At 53.2% G+C, this 27172-nt stretch overlaps 1 protein-coding gene across 1 annotated transcript in view; it reads right to left on the bottom strand.

Moving 5' to 3' along the window:
* The window catches only part of CAMKK1 (calcium/calmodulin dependent protein kinase kinase 1), a 77816-nt gene extending 62070 nt beyond the window's left edge, over positions 1–15746 (bottom strand). The window contains exon 1 of the mRNA XM_043994395.1: positions 15602–15746. The gene's annotated coding sequence lies outside the window, so the exon portion shown is untranslated. The remainder of the gene's footprint in view (positions 1–15601) is intronic.
* Between the last annotated feature and the right edge of the window lie 11426 nt (positions 15747–27172).

Below are 27172 nucleotides of genomic sequence, written 5' to 3'. Positions count from 1 at the left end.
GAAGGATTGCTGATGGTGTGTGGCCAAGGGGCCAGCAGGAATTCCACAGCCAGGACAGCTGGAGGGAAGGGTGGCAGTGAGGAGGAAGGCAGGGCCGGGGGGGGGGGCTGTTTCTCAGGCCGTCCTGCCTAGTGCCCAGCCCAGCCTCCCCCGGACTCACCCTTCCCCACATCCAGCCCGGAAGCCACTCAATGTGGGGCTGCCTATTTGGAGGGACAAAACACCAAGTCCTTTGCTCTATGAGGTCCCCACAGAAAGTGGACATGGGTCAGGCATCAATGGAGGTAGCTCCCAGGGCCCACATGGGGAAGAGAACAGGGCAGGGACGGGGGGAACCAAAGCGAGGCTGGCTCCAGACGGGGGAGAGGACTGGCTTTGAAGGAGAAAATCCCGGAGAAATTGGGCCAGAAACAGCATCCCAATGTGTGGGTGGGGGCTCCCGTGCCAGTCACATCCTCTCTTTTTGTCACACACACACACACACTCACACAGACACACACACAGACACACACACAGATATCCTATTCTGTTTTAGTAGGAGGTACCGCTGCCCCCACCCCCATATCCTCAAAATGAGGTAGAAAATGCCCTGGTTGGGAGTCAAAGAACCTAGGTTCAAATCCTGACCCACGTCCCTTCCCTTCTCTGGGCCTCAGTTTCCCCATCTGTGACATTAAGTGCCTCTACTGGGCACGGCATTGGGGGTGGGCCCAAAAGAAAAACTAGATCCTGCCCCCCAAGGAGCTTCCTGTGTACTGGAGAGAAAACACTATGTACATAGTTAGCAAAGGAAAAGTACAGACACAAGGTAATTTAGAGAAAAGGGAAGAGGTGGCAGAGGAAGAGACAGAGAGGGGAAGGGGATGGAGAGAGCAAGATGGAAGGAGGGAGAGAAAAGGGGGGAGAAAGAGGGAAGGGGGGAGGGAAGGAGAGCGGGACAGACACAGACACACAGATACAGACACAGACAGACACAGACAGACACAGACACAGACAGACACACACAGACACACACAGACACACACACAGACACACACACACACAGACAGACAGATACAGACACACACAGACATAGACAGACACACACAGACACACACAGACATAGACAGACACAGACACAGACACAGACACAGACAGACACAGACAGACAGACAGATACAGACAGACACAGACACACACAGATACAGACACACACAGACACACACAGACAGACACAGACACAGACACACACAGACAGACAAATACAGACACAGACACACACAGACACACACAGATACAGACACAGACACACACAGACACAGATACACACAGACAAATACAGACACACATAGACACACACAGACACACACAAATACAGACACAGACACAGACACACAGACACACACAGACAGACAAATACAGACACAGACACACACAGACAGACAGACAGGTGGGGATGCACAGCACAGGCAAACTCTCTGGGTGGGAGCAAGAGCCAGTTGGAGGTTAGCCGAGGTAAGGCCAACACCAACTGATGCCTGGGTCACCAATGGCCACCAGCCAAATGGGGCCTCAGGGAGGGCTTGGTGTACACATGCGCCCCGTGAGAGTCCAGACCCCCATCCAGCAGACAGGCTAACTCTGCTCCACCCCACAAGGGCCTGTCCAAGCTCTTCTTTGGGCTGAGGGGCTGGGGATTGAATATGCCTTTGTTCAGGCATGACCAGCTCTCCGTGACCCCAGCACACTAATGCTGTCCAGGGGCTCTTTTTGCAAAGATGCTGGAGCGCTTTGCTATTTCCTTCTCCAACTCATTTGAAGAAACTGAGTCAGAGTGAAGTGACTTGCCCAGGGTCACATAGCTGGGAAGCATCTGAGGCCAGATCTGAACTCAGGGCTTTGTGATTCCAGGCCCAGCACTCTATCCACTGAGCCACCCGACTGCCTCTGAACCTGCTTTTAGCCTGACACTAAGGTACACGCACTCCATCCTACAAGCAGCTGAGGTACTATGAAAACACTTGCTGAGATGTCACTGGATCTTTGAGGAGGTAAAGGCAGGCTGAAGTAGGCTGGGCCCCCTCCTGGAGAGACATACTGAGCTTTTCTGGATTGAAGTCCACCCTACAGTTCCCCCAAAATGCAGGATGCCTTCCTTACTGACCTTTCAACTGTGAACTGTGACCTCACACTAACCCAACGCTGCCCATTCTTTCAGAATTCTCTCTGAATGGGAGTCTCAGATCACCTGGGTTCCAATCCCATCTGATAGATTACAGGTAGCTGGTGGCTTGGTGGGTAAAGCAGTGGGCTTAAAATCCCAAAGACCTGAGTTCGAATCCTTCTTCAGATACTTACCAACTACATGACCCCAGGCAAGCCATTTAACCTGTTTGCCTCAGTTTTCTCAAGTGTAAAAATGGGGATAATAGCCCTGATTTTACAGGGTTGTTGTGGGGATCAAATTAGAGTTTTTTGTGAAGCCCTTAGCACAGCGTCTGGCAAACAGTAGGTGCTCTATAAATGTTTATCCCTCCCCAACTCTGTCAATTACTCAATGTGACTGCAAATCCATAACTCCCCTCTCTGGCCCTCAGTTTCCTCCTCTATAAAATGAGGGGCTTGGCTATCAGAAAGCTTTCCATCAATACAATGTGGCACACGGGCTTGCCCCCGAGAGCCAAGGTCTCCACAACCTCCCTACGAGGTTCCTTCCTATGTAGCAGCAGCGTTTCCCTGGGAAGGAGCCTGTTGTCACCTCCTCACCTGGGCCCCACAGCCTCGACTGTCCCCTCTGGAGAAACGGCCCTCAGCTGCCCAGCCTCAGCTTTCCTGCCTCAGCTTTGAGCTGGACCACTCGGCTTAACTCCAAAAGCGTGCTTTTAGAACTTGAGTGGCCTGGGTTCGAGTCTAGATTTTTGTCTGACACTTGCAGGCTGTGTGACTCTAGGAAGTCAATGAGCCTCGCTGGCTCCTAGCACCATTGGCTGTGATCTGTTTGAGGGGAAGGAACACACCCCCTGGGATTTCCCCACACTCCTGCCTGCTGACACCCCTTTCTGTGTGAGGGTCTCATCTCCTCCCCCTTCAAGGGCGTTCAAACTCTGTGTGCAACACTCCACTTCTCCTTCCCCTCCCCTCTCCTCCCCTGCCCCTTCCCTTCCCTCTCCTCCTCCTTTTTACAAAAACAGGTGTCTTCATTTTCAAGTTTTCTTAGCTTATGTTTTATTCAAATAAAATGAAGACCTTATTGTACACCAGGAAAATCTAGAACGAGAAAACTGTCACATAGACCTATTTCTTTGCAGCGTTCACATCCGTAACTTATGGAATCCTCTTGTTCAGACGGGTGTGTTAGTAGTAGCAGCTCCTTGATCTCCTCTGGTATCTGGTCGGCCCCTAACTAAGAATGCTAATGGGCCTCCCCCGTCAGACGAGGAGCTCCTAAGGGGCAGGGACTGGCGCATGCGAGGTGTTTAATAAATGCTTCTTGCTTAGTTCATAGCCGTGCATTGAGGCCTGAGCTGGGCGGCCGCTCCTCAGAGCGGGGCAGGGCTGGTGCGTCAGCCCACGAGGCACACGGGCTCCACTTGGGGCCCTTCTCTGCTCCCCTCACCCTGCTTTCCCCATTGCTAGTCTTCTTTCTCCTCCTTCCCTGATGAAAGGACCCCAGACCCTTGCAAATGCAGCCCTTCTCTCGGGGTTGGAGCTGAGAGTGATAAGACAGGAAAAAAAGAGGTTCCTTCACCCTGGCCCATCCCCCCAAAACATACCCCTTCTTCTTTCCTCAGCCCGTGGGAAAGGGCGCTCTCCAACACAAGCTCAGAGAGAAGGCCCGACTTTGAGGCTACACCCAAAGGGCTTAAATTGGAGGGAAAGCAGCCCCAGGCGGTCCTGGGGAAAAAGCCACCCTAGCGGAGGGGAACCGAAGGACCTGGGGATGGTAAAGTTCCTGCCAACAGTTGCCCAGCTCGGGGCCCTGGGCTTGGCCAAGATTCTTGCCTGCTTCGTCAGTGGCCAGGCCCCATGGCCTGAGCAATGGGTGCTGTTGCTGTTGTCATTGTTGGTCCTCATTTCTGGCAAGAGGACCAATGACCTCATGTGGGTGATGTCTCGACTTGCACAGGAATTGGCTTTAAGTGGGGCAGAGCTGAGACCAGTTAAAAACACTGTTCATTTCATGTCAGCAAATATTAAGGGCCAAGCCCAGTTCCATGGACTCAGAGAGGAAAATGCCAGTGCTTGCCTGGGGGGGGTGGGGGCTTCCTTCCGCTAGGGCAGGGCTGGGTAAAAGGAACACACACACACATACACACATGCACATGCACACACACACACTCACATACTCACATGCATACACACACACCTAATACACGTTAGGATTCAACAAGTTCTGAGCACAGGCCTGGGAGATTCGAAGAGGAGGGAGGAGAGATCAGTTCCTGTTAGGGGGAGGCAGGCAGGCAGGTTTCTTGAAGGATGGGACCTTGGAGTTAGACCCTGAAGGAAGGGAAGGCTTTTGGGAAGTCACAAGTGAGAGGAGGATCCTCCTGGCAGGCCCGATGACAAGGGCAGGGGCAGGCGCCCAGAAAGGGGACAGACGAGGAAGGAGGGCATGGAGGGATGACACCCTGGGCCAAGGTTCACCGGACCACAGAGGGCAGATGACAACTGTGGTTTGAAGGCGGAAGCCAGAGGAACCATCCCATATTCAATTCAGTGGTCACGAAGTGCTTATTGTGTGCTGAGTGGACTGGTGACCTCGGGCTCTGGGGGACTCACAGCCTAGGAAGGGGAATGACAACAGCCAGCGTCCCAGATGGCATTCTGGAGAGAGGAATCCCGATGAGGACAGCCTTGGGCTCCTCTGCCCCTGAAGCACCAGGGTCTAGAACCTAGAACCCCAAGGCCAGTTCTCTCAAGGGATGCACAAGGATTTGTTAATCACCTCATGTTCCAGGCACCAGGACGCACATGCAGAATGAGAGATCCCTACCCATAAGAAGCTGACATTCACTCAAGGAGCCTGGGGGAATCCACCCCCAGAGGACTTGTCATTGTGGGGCCCCAGAGCCCGGCCCTCGGGCACCTCCTCCCCCTACTTCCTGAGAGGAGTCCAGGCTCCCCACCTCAGGCACAAGTCGTGTGACTTTAGGACACTCTCATCCTCCCAGACCCCTTCACAGCCCATCCCGATGTCCCTGCCCTGCCCCCCAAGCGCTGATTCTATAACACCCAGTCTTGGACGTTCCCCGATGGCCACAGTGTGGAAGACCCCTACATCGATGCAGGTCCTCAGAGTTCTCCTGCTGAGCTGGGCCAGTGCTCAGAGCCACCAGAGCAACCCCCGGGTCCACTCCCCACACATGGGGCTTCGCGCTGGCCTCTGCTGCCAAGAACTTCCCTCCATACACCCGCTCTTCAACCAGCGTCCTCCCACTTCCTCTTTCACTGTAAGCCGGTTCTCCCTTGAGGATGCTCCCCTCCCCACTCACAGAGCCCAGAGGAAGGGCAGGCACCCCTGGGTCCCAGACCCCTGGCTCCTCGATGCCTGGCCCTCTTCAGAGGTCTGAGCAATGCCACCTTTTCTCTCCCCGCTTGCCAGACCCTCTTGGATTCCAATGCACCAAACTTCTCAAATGACTTTCATGTTGAGTTTATGGTTAATTAGACCCCGTCTCCTTATTAAAAACTGCTGTGAAATCAGCCCTTTCCATTCCTTGTTTCCTCCTTTGAGTTTTGGCAGAGCCCCCCCCCCACTTCTGCATTTTCCTGTGAGTAGTTTGGGCTCCTTCTGCCAGCCCATCTGACTCAGTTTGACTTTTGATTCTGATACCTGCTAGATAATTGGTTTCATTTCCCAGTTTTGTGTCAGACCCAGGCATTGCCTCCTCTACCTTTACCCAAGCTCCTCATTCTGTATAACTGTCTCTCCATTAGCCAGTGGAAGGGGAGAAGACTAGGATGGCATTGGGGCCCTAATGCCCCTCTGCCTTGCCACTACTCACAAGTAGCCCCCCCCCACAATTCCCGGCTTTGACCAGAGAAGCTACACTTGACCTTCCTCAGAGCCAACCTGGAGAAAGCTGTGGTTGGGGGGCAGAGCTGGAAGCTCTGGCTTCAAGGGAGGCTTGGGGATTAATGGAGACAGAGAAGGGGTTGACTTAAACCTTGGCCTCCGAGTCTCAAAGCTGGGAAGGAGCTTGGCCTCACCTAGCTCAGCCATGCCTCAGGAAGAATTCCTCATTAACATTCCCAATGGGGGGGGCAGTTGGCTTGCCCCACCCCCAGTGAGGGGGAATCCCCTGCTTCCCCAGGCAGCCTCCCCAGGCCACTCAGAGAGAATTTGTTGACTTTCTTCTTACATCCAGGCAACTTTGCCTCTTGGCACCTCCCCCTCCTCCTCACAGCAGGCTGCCCCCCAAGTCCACCCCATGAATCATTTCTAATTTGCCCCTTGATGCAGAGCAGCAGGACAAGGCTGAACCTTCTTCCATGTGCTGGCTGCTCAGATACTTGAAAACAGCTAGCTGACATAGCATCTCCACCACTCCCCCAGTCTTCTTTTCTCCAGGCTAAACATCGTCTGTCCCTTTGACCACCCCAGTTTCTTCCCCTCGCTATGCCCTCTCAGGCTTCTTAGAGTGTTCTTAAAACTGTGGGTCATCGGAACCAAGCCCCAAGCTCCAGAAGAGGTCAGGCGGGCTCTGTCCCTCCGGTGGGGCTAGACTGCCCTAGCCCACGTGCTGCTGGCTCACAGGGAGACTGGTGGATGAGCCCTGCCCCGCTGGATTCATGAACAGGGTGCATTTCACCTCCAGGGGGGACCACATTCATTCCTACTGTGCTTCCTCTTCTCAGATTCAGCCCATTGGCCCAGTCTGCTGGGGTCCCTCAGGCTGCACACTGACATCGGCAGCTTACTTTGCCTTGTAGCCTCCCCTTGGTGGGTCAGCTGCTGAGTCCGGCACTGGGGAAGCTGTGGGAAGGACTCTGGATTTGAAGTCAGAAACCGGGCTCAAATGCTGGGGCTCGAGCTCACAAGACCCTGCCCTTCTCCGGCCCTTTCTCATCTTTCAGTGCCAGGGATGGGGATGAGAACCTTCTGTCAACTGAATCTATGACACCGTGGCTCAACATCTGGCCCGTGGGCGTGGGGCCAGTCAAGAGTGCTCTCAGAAGCTGTCCAGGGCTCCTGCCCCTCTGCCCTGCTCTTATCCCTGAAGCTCCCTAGGAGTCCCCCAAGGGATCTCTCCTGGCTTAGCCCCAACTGGCCTACAGGCTCCTGGCAGAGAGTACCGTCCTCATCCCCCACCCAGCCCAGAGGAGAGAAAAAACAGGGCGCTCCAAAGTGTCTGCTGGTGTCAAGACTGGGGAGATGAGCCAAGAGGATGGGGGGCTTCTGGGCCCACCCAGCTTGGGAAGACAACAGATGGCCGAGTTGGAGGGGAGAGAGGGGGCAGACAAGGAGGCCTCCCCAGAGGAGGGGGGGCCAGAGGAGGTCTGGGGGAAGAGCAGGAATGGGCATGGAGGTGGGAATGGCTGTGACAGACCAAGGCTAGTGACAGATCAGGCTCCCTGGTGCACAGGGGCAGGATGAAGGTGGGGGAGGAGGAGTGAGGACAGGAAGGGGAGGGGAGGGGAAAGCCACAGAATGATAAACGTGAGGGCCCCTTGAAGGCAGCACAAGCTGCTAGAAAGAACTCAGCATTTGAGTCAGAGCCCCTGGGTTCGGATCCCAGCCCGACTCCTCATTCTTATGCAGGGGGAAGACCCTGCATAAGTCCTTTTAGTCTCTGGTCCTCAGTTTCTTCCTCTGTAAAACTAGCGGATGTGGGCAGAAGGCCTCTGAGCCCCTTCCATCTGTGAGCCTGGGCAGGGGTAGCAGCAGGGTCAGCCCCAACCCTCGGGCCCAAGCCTGCAAGCTCCTATGCTACTGTCCTGCACTGCCCTTCCTAGAACAGAGAGGAGGTCCACCTTGGTGCAGAAATTGGGTGACACAGCAGGGAGCAAAGCTGATTGGGAAGTCAGGCAGAGGCCCCGGGGAGCCAGCTTCTGCTCCTGCTCAGGATCAGAGAAGCCCCTGCCCGGTGCTGAGTGATGCCGGTAGCTGTTGCCAGCAAGCGAATCCTGTCCAGGTTAAGTGAGTCACCCGCCCACCCTGCCGGCCGGCAGCCAACCTGCATAGATGAGTCAGAGGCTGGCAGAACTGGGAAGCATCCAGCCTCTTCAGTGGTGGTGCCGGGCTGCTGCCGAGTCATGCTCACAGACAAGCTGCAGGGGCAGCAGAGGTGGCGCAGGCTCACGGCAGATGCCATGCTCGGGGAGGCTGAAGCTCTAACACCTGGGCCCCCGGGGAGTTCACTGGCCGGGTGACCCGGCAGGGAGGGATGGCAGGAAGGAGCCAGGACGAACAGTAAGAAAGCGCTCCCCAGGGAGCTGCCCTCCAACTCATTCCCCACTCAGCCTGTCCCAAACTGCAGTGCGGCCACTCATCACCCACAGGGGATGGCACGAGGCAGTCCTAGGTCCTCTCTGCCTCTCCTCTTCACTTGGTCTTTAAAAACATGCCCCAAACCCATCGACCAAGTATTCACTGAGCCCTGCTATTCAAGTTCCATCAGTTTTTATGAGGGATCAGACTGTGCAAAGGACGGAGGTAGGTGGGCTATGAAGGAGATGCAGAGGGGGGTTGGGACTTGGTCCCTACCCCACCCCTATCGTCCCTCTACTAAAAAATCAGCCCTGGACACTCCTAGGAGAGATCCAAAGTGCAGATCAACACCTCCATGCCCCAGGCTAGTGTGGATTCAGACTCATGCCCCTGCGCTCTCCCAGCATGCATGTGTGTGCGCATGCACACATACACACACCATTCAGCAGAACATTCCACACAAGGAGCGCCGATGTAAGGAGCTGGCCACTGAGAACTCCGACTCAGAGATGGCTGAGATGAGGAGAGGGGAGAGGGGAGAGGGAAGAGGGGCAGGGAGGAAAGGGGAGGGGAGGGGGAAGGGGTCTCAAAGGGGACCCAGACCATCTTGTGTCTGAACAAGGCCCCGTGTCTACAATAACCTGACAGGCGCGGACCTCCTGGGAGGGGCCACCACCGGCTCCTGGGGGGCTTCCCCTGGGGATGCGGCTCATTGTTTGGAAGGTGTTTGTGACACCAAACCTCAATTTGCCACTTTGTAGCTTCAACCTGTAACTCCCGGCTCTGCCTCCGGGGCCAAACCCCAAATCTCTGCCCTTTTCCCCGGGACAGACTTTCCCACACCAGGACACAGCTCTCAGGTCCCTCGCGCCATGCCTTCTCCAGGCCAAACATCTCCAATTCCTTCAACAGTTTCTCATATGAAAAGATGGAGTCCAGACCATGCCCTGTCCTGGCTGTCTCTCTGGACACCTGGTTGTCAGCGTCTTCCTTAGACCACAGTGCCCTGAGCAGAGCGGGGTGTGACCCGGGCCGAGGACAGAGAACAGAGGGATGCTCCCAGCTGACTCCTGCGTCCTCTTAGCCCAGTGGCGACCCAGATGTTGCTCCCCGGCCCCGCCAGACCCCTGTAATCGCTGAGGAACTATGGAGAACGAGGGTGGCCGTGTCAGCTGATGGTGATACTATTTCTGTGAGAAGTCAACAGGCAGAACGCATTTGTGACTAACTGGGGACAGCAGCATAGGTGGTGTGACTTCAGAGACACAGGCCCTGCTGCCCAAACCACCTGCATCCTCCCCCATCCCCAAGGGTCCTCTGTCCATGACCTCTTCGGAAGTGTGGCTGCCCCAAGAGGCAGGGACCATAGGACCAAGAAACAAAGAAAGCAGCGTGGACCAAGGGAAGGCTCTGGATGCAGTCAGGCCCGAGGAAGTTACCTAACCCTAGGCCTCACCTTTCCTATATGTAAAATGAGGGACTCTGAGGGTCCTTCCTGCTTCATTCACTTTTTTTAAATTTTGTTTGGTTTTGTTTGTTTTTGCAGGGCAGTGGGGGTTAAGTGACTTGCCCAGGGTCACAGAGCTAGTAAGTGTCAAGTTTCTGAGGCTAGATTTGAATTCAGGTCCTCCTGAATCCAGGGCCGGTCCTTTATCCACTGCACCTCCTAGTTGGCCCCCTTCATTCACTTTTTCCTGGACAGAGACCTAAACACCTGGGCCCCTACATGGAGACCTGAGCACCCGGGGCCCTGGACAGAGACCTGAGCAGCCCTGCCAGACAAGCCAGGTGGGCTCAGGTGCCCCCTCCCCCTGGGCAGGTACCTCGAGTAGAACAAGTTCCCTGTGGTAGCCGATTGCCCTTCAGCCTAGAAAAGGAGACTTGCTGAGCTTTGGAGCCTGGAGCACCCCCCCCCAAGCTGTGCCAGATCAGTCCAGAGCCCAGGGCCATGGAGACAGCTGACAGCTCCCCCAGGACCCTGTCTTGCTGCCCCCTGGCCTGGCTGAGGAATTCTTCAGTCTTCTTTGGACCTGTCCATGATGAATGAGCCCAGAGAGAGGCTGCCCCAGCCCTGCAGGCCCATGGAGCTTCATCCCACAGTGGGCTCTGCAGAGGACCCCACAGGGTGGGGGGAGACACTAACATCTCAAACAAAGAGAGTCACGGGGTCAGGCATGGCCAACAATGGCTGTTCCCAGTGTCACAGGCTCTCAGTTAGAAGCGATTCCAAGTGAACGGGAGCCCAATGCACAGCTGGGCAGGAGTGAGGAGCCCCAGCTCCCAAGGCAGCCTTGCCTCCTCTGAGACAGCCTGAATGCTTGGAGACTGGTCAGCTTGCAAGGAGGCGGGGGAAGAGGGGGAGGGGGAGGAGGGGGAAGGGGGAGGGAGGGGGAGGGGGGAGGAGGGGGGGAAGAGGGAGAGGAAGAGGAAGAGGAAGAGAGGGCTGATCTGTCTCCAGGGTTTTCAGGTTCACACAGTCCTTCCCTTGACTGCGTCTCTCTCTTCCTCTTGACCACTTCCTTCCACTGACCTTGGTCACCAGGAGGCCCATGGGACAGGCCCCAGCTTGGGGACCTCCTCCTTCACACAAGGCACCTCCAAGCTCTGTTGTCAGGCGGCTGCCCATGGCCCACCACCAAATGCCTGGAAACAATGGGACCACCGGACCAGGGGATATGGGGGAGGGCAAGGTAATGGTCATCTTTCCGGTACCATATAGAGGAGGGGGCCTTTCCTGTCACTGCCCCTCAGTGTGGCTGAGACATTCATTGAGTGACCTCTGTTCCCTCCTTGGGGGTGAGTGAACTCCCCCTGACTTGTCCGCCCAGAGAGGCAGTGGCTCCAGGCACCCTCGGCCCTGCCCCCTCCGGCTTTGCCAAGGCTCCGAGGGTCCTTTGTATGACTCAAGTGTTTGTGCTTTACATGTCCTATTTCATCCCTTATTGAGCCCCAGTAATACCAGCTGAGCTTGTGGTCAGTGTGTCCAAAGCAAGGTTACCCTGACCTGACCTTTAGAAGAAGGGGTGCGTGAAAGCAGGGTCCCCTCTGCTCCCCTAGCTGGAGGGCAGGGCGGCCTCCACCTCGCGCCTCACTCCCACCAGCTGAACAAGAGCCCAGATAACCTTGGCGCCTTATCCTCAGCCCCCCTTGAGCCCCACCCTGGGCCTGGCCACCTTCAGCTGTTGGCAGAGCACGTAGAAGATGTCTCTTATTGTGTTGTTGTCTGTCCTTCATTCTGCAAGAGGGCCGTGACTTTGGGGTTAGTGTCATGACTCTCAGTGAGCTGGATTGAAGTGAGGGAGGCTGTGCAAAGCCACCAGCCTCACTTTCCTCCAGAGCCACCTGAGTCCAAAGGCAAGATATACATCAGGATGACTGGAGATGGTCCCGGATGTTTGAGGTCATCTGGGTTAAGTGACTTGCCCAGGGTCACACAACTAGTAAGTGTCAAATGTCTGAGGTCGGGTTTGAACTCAGGTCTTCCTGACTCCAGGGCCAGTGATCTATCCCATTAGACACCTAGCTGCCCCAAATATCTCTGGTTTGGGGTTTTTTTTTTGGGGGGGGCAGGGCTATGAGGGTTAAGTGACTTGCCCAGGGTCACACAGCTAGTGTCAAGTGTCTGAGGCTGGATTTGAACTCAGGTCCTCCTGAATCCAGAGCCGGTGCTTTGTCCATTGCACCACCTAGCTGCCCCGCCAAATATCTCTGAATGGGGCTCTTAAAGCCCTGCCCCTGCCCCCACTCCCACTGGCAAATAGTCCATAGATGAAGAGCTAATAAGTGGGGTCCTAGGAAAAGGTCACCAAGAAGAGGTGACCTGGCTACCTTCAGACTGGTCCTCACTGCCCCGCCCCCATCCTACGGAGGACACCAGGTCCTGAAACCTCAGAAAGGCTCGGATGAGGCAGCCCTGTCCAGGGCACAGAGAAGGGGGGCATACCCATCCTCCCCAGAGCCTGGTACGATGCCAGGATTCTCCCACTGACCAGCTAGATTTCCTTTGATCAGCCCAGGCCCCCGAAATGGCTTCAGCCAAGGGCCTGGAGGGTACAATGCCAGGTCTGCCTGCAGCCTGGCTAGGGTATCCGAGATGACGCCACATCAGAGACCTACTGACCCTCGCCAGCCACGACAGGAGGAGGCACTGGTGAGCCCCGGCCCAAGCCCAGCAGCCTTCCAGCTGTCAGACCTGCAGTCCTGACCCCCGAGCCGGCCTAGCCAGGGAGCCCCGGGAATCACCTCAGTCACTCAGTGCCCTGAAAGCCACATCCCAGAGGGCAAAGAGCCACTGAGCGGGTCCCCATCCTCCTCCTTCCCCACAGCCTTCCCCTCTCGCCCGGCCCAGGACAGTCTCCCCCAGAAAGGGGCTTTGGTCTCAGAGGAGGGCCGCTGAAGGCCCTTGCGTGAATCTTGAATGCAGCTCACATCCCGTACTCTTCAGTCCCTGTTTGTTTCAGCAATAAAACCGTTCTGTATGCATCTGTTAGACACCCGCTCCATTTGCTGGGAGGTAAATGGAGCGGGTGTCTAGGAGGCCATGAAGAAAACAGCCCAAGCCAGGGGGTGGGAGGGAATCTGCCTCCGCCTCCCGGGCAGGAGCCGGGTGGGCCTGTGCTTGTGGACCACAGATGCCGAATCCAAAGCCTCCGCCGCCCATCCCTTCCATTGGGATTTTTGCTGGCTTGTTGGCTAGGAGCAGTGGATGAGATCATGCGTGTAGGGGACTCCTTGTATGGGAAGTCCCTCTGCCGATGGAGAGCACTAAACCCTCAGCATCTTCATCTCCGAGCTGCCAAGGCCTTTGAGGGATTGAGCGATGTGCCCAGGGCCAGCCAGTCAGAGGCAGGAAGGCGTCCTGACTGAGGCCCACACTTCTACGGTCCGTCGGCCTGTAGGCCCCTCTCAGGCCGGGGGGGGGGGGGCGGGGTTAGGGGGTCTGACTAAGAAGCTCCGTTCCAAGGGAAGACTCAGATTCTCTGAAGAGCCACTGAAGCCCGATTCCAAGGCCTCTCTGGTGTGGATGTGGCCCAGGAGTGGCCCCAAGCCGACCCAGCCACGACCAGAACCTCATTAGCTTTGAGTACCGTGCCAGGATGGCAGCAATTCAGGAATCCACCCACCTCCAAAGGCCAAGAAGGGCTGCGATCTGCTTCCCAGGACAGATTTCACGGCCGGGATGTTTGCAGACTCTGAGGTAATACTTTAGCACAAGGGCTGGTTGATAGAGGAGCCCGCTCCCATCACTGCTGTCTGTCGGCTCTGCAGAGCTCATCTCCTTGCCTGCAAACAACCCCCCCCCCACTTCCAGGGCCCGCCACAGTCTGCAGAGCACTCCTCTCCCCAGACTCCTAGGCAGGCAAGGAAGGCAGGCACCATTGGCCTCATTTCACAGACTTGGAGGTGAGGCTCGGCCAGGACAAGAGCGGCTAGGCCATGGAGATGGTGAGTCTGCTGCCCCCACTCAAAGAATCACACTCCACCATCAGTCATTTTCTATCGTCTCCTTGACCTTGGAAAAGTCCCGTGGCTCGTCCCGGCTGCCGGGGCCCAGAGCAGATGTCCCCTGAGGTCAGGCCAGGGAAGAGCGACTCTGATGCTACCACCTGGCTGAAAAGCTGGAGGAGGCTGAGCTCCCCAGCAGTGCCCACCTAGAATTTGAGAGCTCCAGCTGGGACAGGACTTGGAGACCATCTGCCATCTTGGTCCTAGGAGGAGGGGCCACCCACACTGAGGAAGGAACTGAGGCAGACGGATCACAAAGCTAGTGAGTTGGTGAAATCATGCATTTCTGAAGCCAGAAGGTCAAAGGTCCTTTGGAGACTGGTTACCCCAAGAGGCGGAGGGACAATATTCCACCCATCCCGGGCTGGGCGTTTACCTTCAATGATAATGAGAAGCAGAGCTTCCCAGGAGCTGTCTGGGCAGCCAAAGACCTCCCACGGGCACAGAACTACTCAGCCGCCCAGGGGAATGCGCTAACATGGCCAGCGCCCCAAGTTCTGGGAACTGGGCATGTGTGGGGAGGAGCAAACTGCCCAGCTCCGAGGCCCCCAGTGGGGCCTGGCACCTTCAGGACAGCAGCAGCAGCAAGGCCGGGGTGCCCCAGCCAACGGGAGGGGGTGCTGCCAAGGGAGAGGGGGAGGACGCCCCAATTCTCAGCTCTGAGACTTTCCAGCTCCCACCTACACACCCTCAGGATGGGAAAGCCAGAGGCAACCAAGAAGCTGCCTACCACTAGGTGGGTGGGTAAGAAACAGGAGCTGCTGCTGGCAGAGATCAGCCCAGGGGCCACCCAAAGCAGGCCCCCAGCCCAGCCTGGCTGCACCCTGCAGTGCCAGTGGCCAGAGGCCAGGCAGGGACTGATCCCTGCTCTCTTTCCCTTATGGGGGGGGGGGGGCGGCAGGGTGAGTGTGTGGTGTGGTGTGATGTGTGTGTGTGAGAGAGAGAGAGAAAGAGAGAGAGAGAGAGAGAGAGAGAGAGAGAGAGAGAGAGAGAGAGAGAGAGAGAGAGAGAGAGGATGAGTGATTGCTGGCTCTCAGGCCCCCACCCCACCCCCGCAGAGCCGGACAGAAGGGCCAGGGAGGGGGCGGGACACAGAGCAGCTCCCCAGGAACAAAAAGGGGGAGGGGGAGGGGCCAGGGCCCGGCTGCTGGCGCACATGAGCTGAGGACCTCTGGAACAACTTGCACAGGTGTGTGCCCTGCTCTGCCGGAGCACCCCAAGCAATGAGGGCACCTCCGGGCCGCCCCTATGGACATGGGGGTGGGGTGGAGGGAGCGTCGGCACCGGCTTCCTTTTCCAGCTGACACACAGGAGCCCTCCAGCAAAGGCCTCCTCTCCAGAGCACAGGCGCTCCCCCCTTCCCGCCAGCCCGCTCCCAGCTCCCACGCGAAGAGGCTGACCAGACCTGCGGGCCGTTAGGGACGACCAGCTGCCCAGCTCAGAGGGCGGCACCTCTCTTTGCCCACTTGTCTTAGTCCCCGCAGGCGGATAATCCACCAGGCTCCCGGGAGCTGGCGGCCAGCACCATGTCCCTGAGCAACCAGGGCATGGGCACGGCCCCAGGGGCCATGGGGATGGCGACCTAGTCAGCATCCCCTCCCGACCCCGGCGCTCGGCTCTGCCCTGCTCGACTCGGCTCAGTCCCCAGGCCCCGCCAGGCTGGGCCGGGTTGTCCAGGCTTACCTCGCTTCTGCAGTAGCCTCCGCTCGGGCAGACAGGAAGGTGGGCACCGGGCCGGGCCGGCGTCAGGCACTGCCGGCAGCGGCGCCCAGTTGAAGTGCGCCGGGGGCCCGGGCTGTCTCGCTTTCTGCCTCGATCCCGGGCCGGGGGGCCGCGTCTACGAGCTGCTGCCGAGGCTCCTTCTGCCACTCCTGCTCCTCCTCCTTTCCTCCTCCCCGTCCTCCTCCTCCTCCTCCTCCTTCTCCTCCTCCTCCTCCTCCTCCTCCTTCTCTTCCTTCCTCCTCCTCCTCCTCCTCCTCCTCCTCCTCCTCCTCCTCCTCCTCCTCCTCCTCCTCCTCCTCCCGCCTCGGCCACAGCCGCCAGCTCCCGACTCAGCCAGACTAGGCACGGTTGGCTCAGCCTCCCGGCCGCGGAGGGGCGGGGCCAGAGCCCAGCAGACTGCCGCCCATTGGACCCTGGCCGGGCCGCTGCCAGATTGGGCCGGGGAAGCGGGCCCCCACCCTGTCGGCGTCCAATGGTAGGTCCGGCGCCCCCGCCGCCCCTGGGGCGGACACCTGGGCCGGGGAGGTGAGAGTGCCGAACCTGGGCGGGTACCTGGGATCCAGGGCTAGCAAACCCAGGAGCCGAGGGGCAGAAGCCAGCGCCCTCGAATCAGGAGCGGATCTGACTTTGCCCCCAGGCCCGGGCCCTTCCCAGCGGTAGGACCTTGGACCAGGAGCTGCCCCCTTTGTGCCTCAGGCTCCTCCGCTGGGAAATAGGTTTGAGCGGCTTTCAGCCGCTAGTACCGAGCCAAGCGCGCCCGCAGCTGGAGGTTGCTCACTATCACTGGGGCTGGGATTGAAGGGGAGAGCGTGGGTTAGGGGCTTAGTCTCAGGCCACATTTCCCAGCACTGTCAGCTCCCACCCGGCTGCCCCCATCTCCCTAGCCTCCGCCTCAGGATCACTGGAGAGGGGGGAGGGGAGGAGGCAGAGTCAGGGCTAGAAACAAAGCCACAGTCCTGAACCCCGCCAGAGCCAGGATCCCAGGCCTGGGCCGAAGCAGGGCCCACAGTCCAGGAGCCCATCCCTCTGCCTCCCTCTCTGGCACCTCACAGCGGAGACCCTGGGTCGGGACGGTCCCGCTCCACCGACTGGTGGAAGTCAGAACCCTCCCCTGCGTGGTGGTGATGGGGTGGGGGGGACAGATGACTCGGACACACGCCACCTCCATCTTCTCCTGAAAGCCTGGCCTGCCAGGGAGATGCAGGCCTTGGGACAAGAAAGGATAAAGGGAGGCCAGGGACCTCGCTCACTAACTCATTCACCCATTCATTCATTCCTTCGTCCACTCATTCAATGACATTTCTTGTGTTCCTGTGAGTCCATGACCTCAAGGAGCTGACTGGTGATCTCTAGGGGTGGAAGGGGGGATACAAGGGATACCCAGAGTAACAGAGGAGAAGTAGTGACAAGGGGCTAGATCAAGGTGGGCTTCATGGAGGAAGTGACACCTAAGAGCTAAGCCTTGAAGAAATCTCAGGTTTTGGGGTGACAGAGGTAAGGAAGAAATGCAGTCAGTACAAAGACATGGAGATAGAGATGAAACAGACTGGATAGGAAACCCATATGCCCCTTCCCTTTTCCGTGGGGAGACGCTGTGTTTGTAGCAAAAGAAGACTTTGGTTGGCCTTCTACGTTGGCTTTTTGGTCTCTCTTGCCTTCTCCCCTCCCCTTGCTCCAGACCAGAGCCCCAGAAGAGGCCCACCATAGCTGAGGATAGTGCCCGGGGTTCATTGAACCTCCAAAGCAGAGCTGTTTGCAGGAATCCTGGACTGCCTGGGCCCCATGCCAGGACTTGCAGCTGGCCCAGCCACCCATCAGGATCAGGCTGTGACTGGCAGCTTTCCTTAGCTGTCCCAGAGAGCGACTGAAAATGCTGAGCAATCGTGGGACAAAGCCAGACCCTCAGACACTGCCTAGTGTCTCCTTCTCCCTTGAAAGTAAACAAAGGCCAAGCAGATGGAGAGAGGAACTTCCAATTGGGAATCCGACAAAGGGACAATGACCCCAGCACGCAGTCATGGTTAAAGCCACGCTTAGAGAATTCCTGTCCCGTGATATTGTACGGCTGCTGGACCAGAGGGTTGGGACACCTCTGCTGCCCCTTTCCTACTAAGGGCCCTTCTCCGCTCTAGACCCAGGGGACTCAGCACAGGTGGAGTGGGAGCAGAGAATGGACTCGAGTGGAACAAGGGCTAGATGCCTTTTCTCCTTGTCTCTGACTCTTTATGGCCCTGACCGAGAGCCTTGGGGAGACCCACTCAAAGCTTATCTCCCACTCATCTCGAGGGAGTAGAAAGGTACTCAATGTACAGTAGGTATCAATGGTAGGACAGCTATTTGTTACCTTCAGACAAAACACAAGCAGGTGAACAGACAAATCACTTAACAAGCAGCAGTAACAGAACAATGGTGACACTCTTTTGGGAGATTGATACTTAAAGTATTCAACCTTGAAGCATTTCCCTGGATTGCTGACTCAGCATTCCATACTCATCTCAACTCTGCACCTTCCAAAAAGCTCCCAAAGATGTGGGAAAATGGGGATGTTAATCCACTGTTGGTGGAGTTGTGTGTGAGTGGATCCAACCATTCTGGAGAGCACTTTGGAACTATACCCAAAGGGCTATAAAACTGTGCATACCCTTTGATTCAGCAATACCACTGCTGGGTTTATATCCCCCAAACAGAAAAAGACCTATTTGCTCAAAACTATTTATAGCAACTCTTTTTGTGGTGGCTAAGAATTGGAAATCAAAGGAATGCCCATCAATTGGAGAATGGTTAGACAAGCTGTGGCATACGATGGTGATGGAATATTATTGGGCTATAAGAAATGACAAGCAGGATGATTTCAGAAAGGCCTGGAAAGACTTACGTGAACTGATGTAGAGTGAAGTGAGCAGAACCAGGAGAACATCGTGCACAGCTACAGCAATATTGTTGGATGAAGAACTGTGAAGGACTTAACTATTCTCAACAATACAATTATCCAAGATAATCCCAAGGGACTAATGATGAAACATCCTATCCACCTCCAAAGAAAGAACTGATATTGATTGGATACAGACTGAAGCAGGCTATTTTTCACTTTCTTTCATTTTTTTTCTTTTAGTTGAGTTTTCTTATACAAAATTACTAATGCGGTCATGTTTTCATAATCGCACATGGATAACCTCTATCTGATTGCTTACTGCCTCAGGGACGGGAGAGGCATAGAATTTGGAACTCAAAACTTTAAACAACAATGTTTATTATTATTAAAAAAAAAAACTCCCACTAGGTCCATGTCTTCCAATGAGCCACTCCCAGCTTGGAGTTCCTCCTTCTATCCATGTTGTCATTCTCTCTGAAGTGTCGGCTTCTCCTACTGTCATTCATCACGAACTGGGTGATCCAGGAGGATCACCGCCCACATAGAGCTCAGGAAGCTTCCTCCAAACCTGGAGGAATTATAAACAGGGTTATTGTTTGGTCACCTACGCTTAGGGAAGAAGCACAAAGCAGAAGAGGTATCCAGGGCTTTGAGATCCAGTCTCTAGCTCACCTAGGCTAGCAGGTCTTGACTAACTCTAACCTTTCTTTCTACCTACTACAGCAGGAAGGCACAGCATTGCTGTCCACATGCTCAGCTGTGTTGAGATGTCAACAATCTGAATTGTCCTGCATGGTTTTTCTTAGCAGCCCCACTGCTTCTTCCAGCTCTGAGAGTCATTTCTGTGGATGAATTCTGTGAAGGGAGTCTTCTCTAGTTAGGGGGATGAGGTAACTCATTGGGTCTTGGTGATGTGGTTCTTTCCTCCAGCCTTGCAGATCACAGCCCATCCTGGGCACACTCATGGAAATCCTCCCAAAGGGATCCACAGCCCGCCACAGAGGTTTTATGGATGAACTTGGAGCTCTTTGCCTCCAACAAGCTGCCTACTGCACAGAAGTTAATCATTTAAGATTCTTTGCAAGACGACCCAGGAGAGATAACTACCCAGCAGCCCTCTGATTATTATTATTATCTGTATTCAACAAATAGAAGACACAAGAGGAGCAAAGTAGAGGGATTTGATGATTTTAAAAAGACCTTTGGCACAGCTAAAAGCATATGGAATCAAAAGAAAATGCAGTTTGATTCAATAAACATTTATTTTAAGAGGAAAGAAATAGATAAGGAAAAATCATTGCAGAAAACATTCCTTATAAAAATCTGACATCAGAATTCTATAAAGAGATGACACAACTTTATGAGGAAGATCCATTCCCTAAAAGATAAATGATCATAGGCAGTTCTTGAAAGACAATATGCAAATTACTAATAACTGCCTGAAAAGTTTTAAAATAGAGTTTCAGACCGAAACTACCATAACCCATTCGTTGTTGTCCTTCGTTCCTGAAGAGGACCAAAGTGACATCGCCATGTTCGAGTCAAGTTACAGTGTGTCTGACTGTGGATGATCAGAACAATATGAGCTTGGAATGCTCTACCATACGTCAGGCATAAATGGTCTATGTGCCACCTCACACTTATCAGATTGGCTAATATGATAAAAAAAGTAAAATGATGAATGATGGAGATGTGGGAAAACTGGAACACAAATACATTGTTGGTGGAGTTGTGAACTGATCGGACCATTTGACCCAGAAATAACACTTTTAGGTTTGTATCCCAAAGAGATCATAAAAAAGGGAAAAGGACCCACGTATACAAAAATATTTATAGCACCTCTTTTTGTGGTGGCAAAGGATTGGAAATTGAAGGGTTGCCCATCAACTGGGTAATGGCTGAACAAGTTTTGGTATATGAATGTAATGGAATATTCTTTTTGGGGGGGTTCAGGGCAATGAGGGTTAAGTGACTTGCCCAGGGTCACACAGCTAGTTAAGTATCAAGTGTCTGAGGCTGGATTTGAACTCAGGTCCTCCTGAATCCAAGGCCAGTGCTTTATCCACTACGCCACCTAGCTGCCCCTGTAATGCAATATTCTTGTGCTATAAGATATGATGATCAAGCAGATTTCAGAAAAACCTGGAAAGACTTACATGAACAGATTCTGAGTGAAGTGAGCAGAACCAGAACATTGTTCACAGCGACAGCCACATTGTTTGATGAAGAACTGTGAATGACTTGACTATTCTCAGCAATACAATGATCCAAGACAATTCCAAAAGACTCATGATGGAAAATTCTCCCCACATCCAGAAAAAGAAGTATGGAGTCTGAATGCAGATCAAAGCATACTATTTTTTTACTTTTGTTGTGTGTGGGTTTTTATTGTTGTTGTTTCTTCTTTCTTGTGTTTTTTCCCTTTGTTATGTTTCTTCTCTCATAACATAACTAATGTGGAAATATGTTTAACATGATTGTACTGTATAACCTATATCAGATTGCTTGCTGGCTTCATGAGTGGAGAGGGAAGGAAGGGTGGGAGAAAAATTTGGAACTCAAAATCTTAAAAAAATGAATGTTGAAAACTATTTTTACCTGTAATTGGGGAATTTTTTTTTTGCAGGCAATGGGGGTTAAGTGACCTGCCCAGGGTCACACAGCTAGCTAGTAAGTGTTAAGTGTCTGAGGCCGGATTTGAACCCAGGTACTCCTGAATCCAGGGCCGGTGCTTTAACCACTGCGCCATCTAGCTGCCCTCGAAACATTTTTTAAAGATAAAAAATCAGTCTATGTGAACATTTGGGGATGGATTCAATAAATTTATGCATATCATAATTCTTTGGAGCTATTTCAGTTCTGCTTTGCTCATAGAGCACAGCACCTTCTCTGATGAGGGCACGCCCTGCTGAGTAGTCCTGTGTAAGCGTCTCCCATGTCGTGAAATCAACTCCAAATAAATTCCATAACTCATTATATAGGTACTGAAAAGACAAAGAAAGATAGAAATGATAAGCCTCAGTGATGGTGGGGCTGTGGAAAACAGGCACCCTAATAACTACTAGTAGAGATGAGATTTTTTTTAAGTAGAATAACAGGGGCAGCTAGGTGGCACAGTGGATAAAGCACTGGCCCTGGATTCAGGAGGACCTGAGTTCAAATCTGGCCTCAGACACTTGACACTTACTAGCTGTGTGACCCTGAGCGAGTCACTTAACCCTCATTGCCTCACAAAAAAGTAGAATAACAATATTAAAAAAAGAATAACAGGTGCAGCTAGGTGGTGCAGTGGATAGAGCACCGGCCCTGGAGTCAGAAGTACCTGAGTTCAAATCCAGCCTCAGACACTTAACACTTACTAGCTATGTGACCCTGGGCAAGTCACTTAACCCCAATTGCCTCACTAAAAAAACAAAAACAAAAAACAAAGTAATGGCTGAACAAATTGTAGTCTATGAATGAAATGAATGATGGCTGCTCCATAGGAAATGACAAATAGGAACAATGCATGATGAGATAGATGAAGTGATGAAGAGTGAAAATAGCAGAATATGCACAATAACTCTACCTATGGAAATGTGACCTTGATACTGAAGCATCTGTCCTGACGAGAGGATACATACAATTTGGGAAGTACTTTCCCACTCCCCAGTGGCATGGGAGTGGCATGTCTCCACCCAAGAATACTCTGGCCACCATTATCAAGTATATTTTATTTCAGAGAAAAAACCAACTCCTTTAGCACCCCTGAAAGCATTCAAGCTAACAATGGCATTAAGCATGGAAAAGGTTAAATAACGTCTTTACACAATGATACAAATACAAAGGATTCATGGCCAAGCACACAGACAAAACATTCCCCTCACACCCACCCTGGGCTCTTTCCATTAGGCTCTAAGTGGAATATATTTATTGTGTAGTGTAGAAAAATTAATTATTAATAACTATAACTAACCTGGGAAAATATATAATTGGATTTATGAAAAATTATGATTATATGAAAAATTATAAATTTAGAAAAATTATAATTGGGCTGTAAGTCCCATCTGGGTTGCCATTCAAATGTGGAAATATTTTTAAATTGACTAGCCTAATTTTGGGGGGGGGGCTAATCTGACTGGAGGACTAATCTGGGGATTTTTGACTATTTGGCTATCTGACTGCATTTAATTTAATGTGGGCCGTTTATAAAGTTCCACCATACTACTCCACTCCCAAATTGATAAGCACAGGATTAAGAAGGCTCTTAACTAAATAATCCAAGCAGAGTTTATTTATGAGAGACTATTTAAAATTAAGAATACAGGGAAATAAAATGTACAACCTGACTGCTTTCCTGCGGTCTCTTTCCACTCCGTCTCTTTCCCACCTGCTGCGCCTTGAACTTCTTGAATACAATAAGGGCCTTAAGCCGCCTCGGCCTCAGGGCACGTTACACTTTCCCTGGTTCGTATTAAGGCCTGTAACCTTGTCAGCCCCCCAGTCCTGTGTTACTGTTTGTCTTGTCCCCCCCCCCTTTCTAATCTTGTCAGCCGCCCTCTTGACCTCTTCTAAGCCCCGGCTCCTTGTCCAAACCGAACTCTCCTCCGTCCTTGTCCGCACTGCCCTCTAGTCAGCCTCTCTACTCTGTCCTTGCTCCCTCCTTTTTTCTGCTAACTCCCAGCTCTATATATACCTTTTCTTCTCTCCACTCAAATCTCGGGGCTTCCTGCGCCCCCACAGACCAAGCTAATCCGCCAGCCAGGGCTGCGGCTGGTGGGTGTGTGTGTGTGGGGGGGGGCGCGAGCAGCTCGTGCCTCAGCACAGGCTATCTTTCAGATAGCTCCGCTCAGGTCGGAGGGAGCTGGGGCTTTTTTTCCCCCCAGCTGTCTGACCTGGCGTCTTCTATAGCCCACGGGGCTTTTTCGCTCAGCTGAAGCTGAGGAAGAGGGGGAGAGACCCTGAGGGCCTAAGGCTTTCTAATCTCAGCCTAAAGGTAGGGTCCCCAAATCAAAATAAATTTCCACAGTAGGCACATAGTACATAGTTTACTACACATCTACTCTATGTCCTGAACAACTTCCATACAACCTTAACACTTAGACCAGCCACGGATTTTACTCTTTCAGCCTTTCTGGCCCTAGGCAAGATCCTCATTTGGATCCTTATTTCAGGTAGTCCCCAACCAGGCTTCGCTTTAATCCTTACTCGCTGGCCATCTTCTCAGCACCCTCCTCAGTCATCTAACAACAGGACCAGAAATGGGCCCATCTCTCTTGTGAACAGAGCAAAGGACTCAGAATTAAGAAGATCTGAGTTCAAATTCTGCCTCAGGCATTTTCTAGGGCTTGAGATTGGGAACATCACGTAGCCTCTCTCAGGCTCAGTTTTCTCATCGGTGAAATGAGGATAACAATGTAACTTTTTTGACATAGAGTTGTTAAAGATTGACTGGGAGGATCGCTAGCATTGCATGACAGAGTCAGTATCTAAACGAGATCTCAACAGACCATGAGGCTGAATGTAAGAAGATGGAATTTAAGAGGCGTGTTTCTACAGAAGAGGCCCCAGTTAAACAATTAGAGCTGAAGGTTCCAATTATGGGGATAGGCATAGACTTTGAAGAAGCCCACCTCGGGGTCCTGTAAACCCAAGCTGCTAACCAAGACTTCTGCCCCAGGTTCTCAGCAACATCAGTGTTCCTCTTCTCGCTGGGACAGACCTGCTGCTCCTCGACCCTTGTCCAAGAACAGATTCGAAGCATTCTCGTAGTTAGTCTCCACATACCCTCCAGCTTCATCAGGCTTTGACGTGTTCTCTTCCCTGTGACGCTGCATATACCTGATGAGAGCTGCTGGTGATCAGGCAGAGCTCTTGCCTTGATGACGCTTCTCCAGGCTGGTGCTTTGACTTAAGCAATAAAGGAAGCTCTGGGAGACTTTGGTCCGTGGTCAGAGTGGAACTCGGTGTCTCTCACCCAGGGATAAATGTCTTACACTGAGGCTCAGAAAATTGATTCCCTAGGTACAAGGCAGGGGTAGGAGCGCATAGAGGAAGGCCAGAAGCACCCGACCAGTGTGAGCCAGCCAGCAGGTGTGACGTCACAGATCAGGAGAGCAGAGCTCCCAGACAGAGGAGAGGGAGTTTCCTTCCATCCTCAGTCATCCTTAGAGTGCCCGGGTCTGGGCACCTCAGTATAGACAGGATACTGATAAATGCAGGGGTAGCAGTGTATAGAGCACCGGCCCTGGAGTCAGGAGGACCTGAGTTCAAATCCGGCCTCAGACACTTAACTCTTATTAGCTGTGTGACCCTGGGCAAGTCACTTAACCCCAATTGCCTCACCAAAAAAAATTAATAATAATAACAATAGCAATAACAATAATAATAGTGTTTTCCCAAGATGGAGAGTCGGCCTCAGTTGTCCCTCAGTCCCTTAAGTGTCTGTTATCCTCCTCATCTCCATTTCCAGGCTTCCTCCTGGTCTTTCTGAGGCAATGACTGATGCCGCTTCTCCCTGATGGTTTTCCTCTTTCTTTCCTTGCCCTGTCAGGTTTTTCCATTGTGTGGGAGCTTTTCTTTCATCTTTTTGTGGTGCTTCATTTTCTTTGAGGATTTGGGCCTGTTATGAGCATCTCAGGGGGATCCTGGGGATCCCAGACTCTCGCCCACAATCTAGTGCCAACCCCTCCATGAGTTTAGGCCCATAGGTTTACCACATGGGCTTCCTCTTGTTTATTCTCCTGGAAGGGCAGAGCTGATGGGTTTCTTCAACCTCCTCACCCAGCCACATTTAGACCCAGGGATAAGACCCAGTATCTTAACCAGGTGAAAACGACCAGTCTTAGTGACAGGCTTCATTTTCATTCATTCATGGATTGTTGACTGAACCCCCCCGGAACTAGAATAAAGTTGTCAAGGAATTACACTTGGATAGGCTGAGGAAACTCGGTCATACCCTCGAGGGCTTTTATATATGATGACAAGAGTCGTTCCAGAGGCTGGAGCAAGGATGGCAGTCTGGTAAACCCCCTGAGGAGAAGGCAGGAAGGTCTTGGACTGTCTCCTTCCCCCATCTCCCTTTTGCCAGAGGAGGACCTTGCACACTTAGAAGGAGGATGGTGGACTTCCCATCTTCGCTCCCATCCTTACATCAGCTGAGTGGAGGGTGTACCCCAAGACAGACTGAACACAGATTCACAGCTTCCCAAGGGGTGACTTTCCAGAAGAGAAACTATCCCACGCCTGAGGGGGACATCTTCAGTGTCCCACAAGTAGGAGAAAAGGACTTCTAGCAACCAAGCCGAGTTCCCCTTTGCTCCATATACTCTCTGAGTCTAAGCCCTTTCCCTCGGGCTTTGTATGTGACTGTGGGAGGGGGTGTCACAGACATATGGGCAGTAGGCTTCTTGCCCATTGTTCCTACTGTATCGCCTCAATAAATACCTCTCTATAAAAGTTACTTAAGACTGGTGGACTAGATGGTTTTCGATGATAATACCAGTGGGGCCTCTAGCAGACATCATTGAAAAATAACTTCTGACTGCTAGGGGCTACCCCTAAAGTCCTGTGAGAATCAGAGAGAGAGACAGAGAGACAGAGATAGAGATACAGAGAGAGATAGACAGAGAGACAGAAACAGAGACAGAGAGACAGAGAGGGAGACAGAGAGGGAGACAGAGAGAGACAGAGACAGAGATACAGAGAGAGACAGAGACAGAGACACAGAGAGAGAGAGACAGAGACAGACAGACAGATGTAGCCTTTCTCTATCCTCAGGCTTTGTCTCCAAGACATGCTTCAGTAACCAAGCCTTCTGTGAGCCAGGGTTTGCTAAACACCTTCTGCTGCATTACCTCTGAAGCCTCAGGTGAGCAACCCAGTTCTAGGAGTGGAGGTTTTGGAACCAGAGCCCGGGCTGTCCACAGGTTTTATGTCTTTGCATCTGTCTTAGGCGGGAGCCCCTTCCTCCCTCCCCTTGGGGGATGGAGCCCTCCCCAGAGTCCCTGACCCTGCTGTGGGCAGGAAGAATCTCCTGGGGGTCAGGCCTAGCTTGGTTTGTAAAGGCAGACAGCCAGCCAGCCTCCTGTGGTCCTCCTTCCCAGAGCCATTGTGGAGACATCATCTGTGCTTCTGCCCGCTAAGCTCCCCCCTTTATCGTGGAGGAATGACCAATACCTTGGGCAGAGTCACAGAGGCCTGGGAGGCTGGGTTAGACAGAGGACACCCTCAGCCATAAATGACCAGGACTAAGCCTGGGAGGGAAATTTTCAGGCTTGCTCAGGAACACCTTTTGCCATCTTCAATGGCTCCCTATGACCTCTTGGATAAAATGCACCTGTCTCAGCCTGTCTCTTAAGAAGTGCTGGATTTTTAAAGTCTAAGTCCCCCCTCCCAGAAATGCAGCGGCTCCTCATGGGCCCCATCCTCCTACTGGCTGGCACAGGAAGTCAAACCTGCTCCTTTTCACCTGGACCAGTTGGCCCATCTTAGACAACCTAGTTCCCCATCCCCCGTTGCTGGGAGCTCCGCCCTCAGCATGGATCCCAATTGGCCAAGATCCAGCAATCTGCTACCACAGCAGCTCAGCCTGGTCCTGCAGCCCACCTCTTCAAACTCATGAACATCCCCTTAGCCAAAGGGGCCTCTGGCCGTTCCCTGGACTCTGTAGTCCATCTCTG

The sequence above is a fragment of the Dromiciops gliroides genome, chromosome 3 (assembly GCF_019393635.1).
Source record: "Dromiciops gliroides isolate mDroGli1 chromosome 3, mDroGli1.pri, whole genome shotgun sequence".
Classification (NCBI taxonomy): domain Eukaryota; kingdom Metazoa; phylum Chordata; class Mammalia; order Microbiotheria; family Microbiotheriidae; genus Dromiciops; species Dromiciops gliroides.
This window is presented reverse-complemented; position numbering and strand designations above follow the sequence as displayed.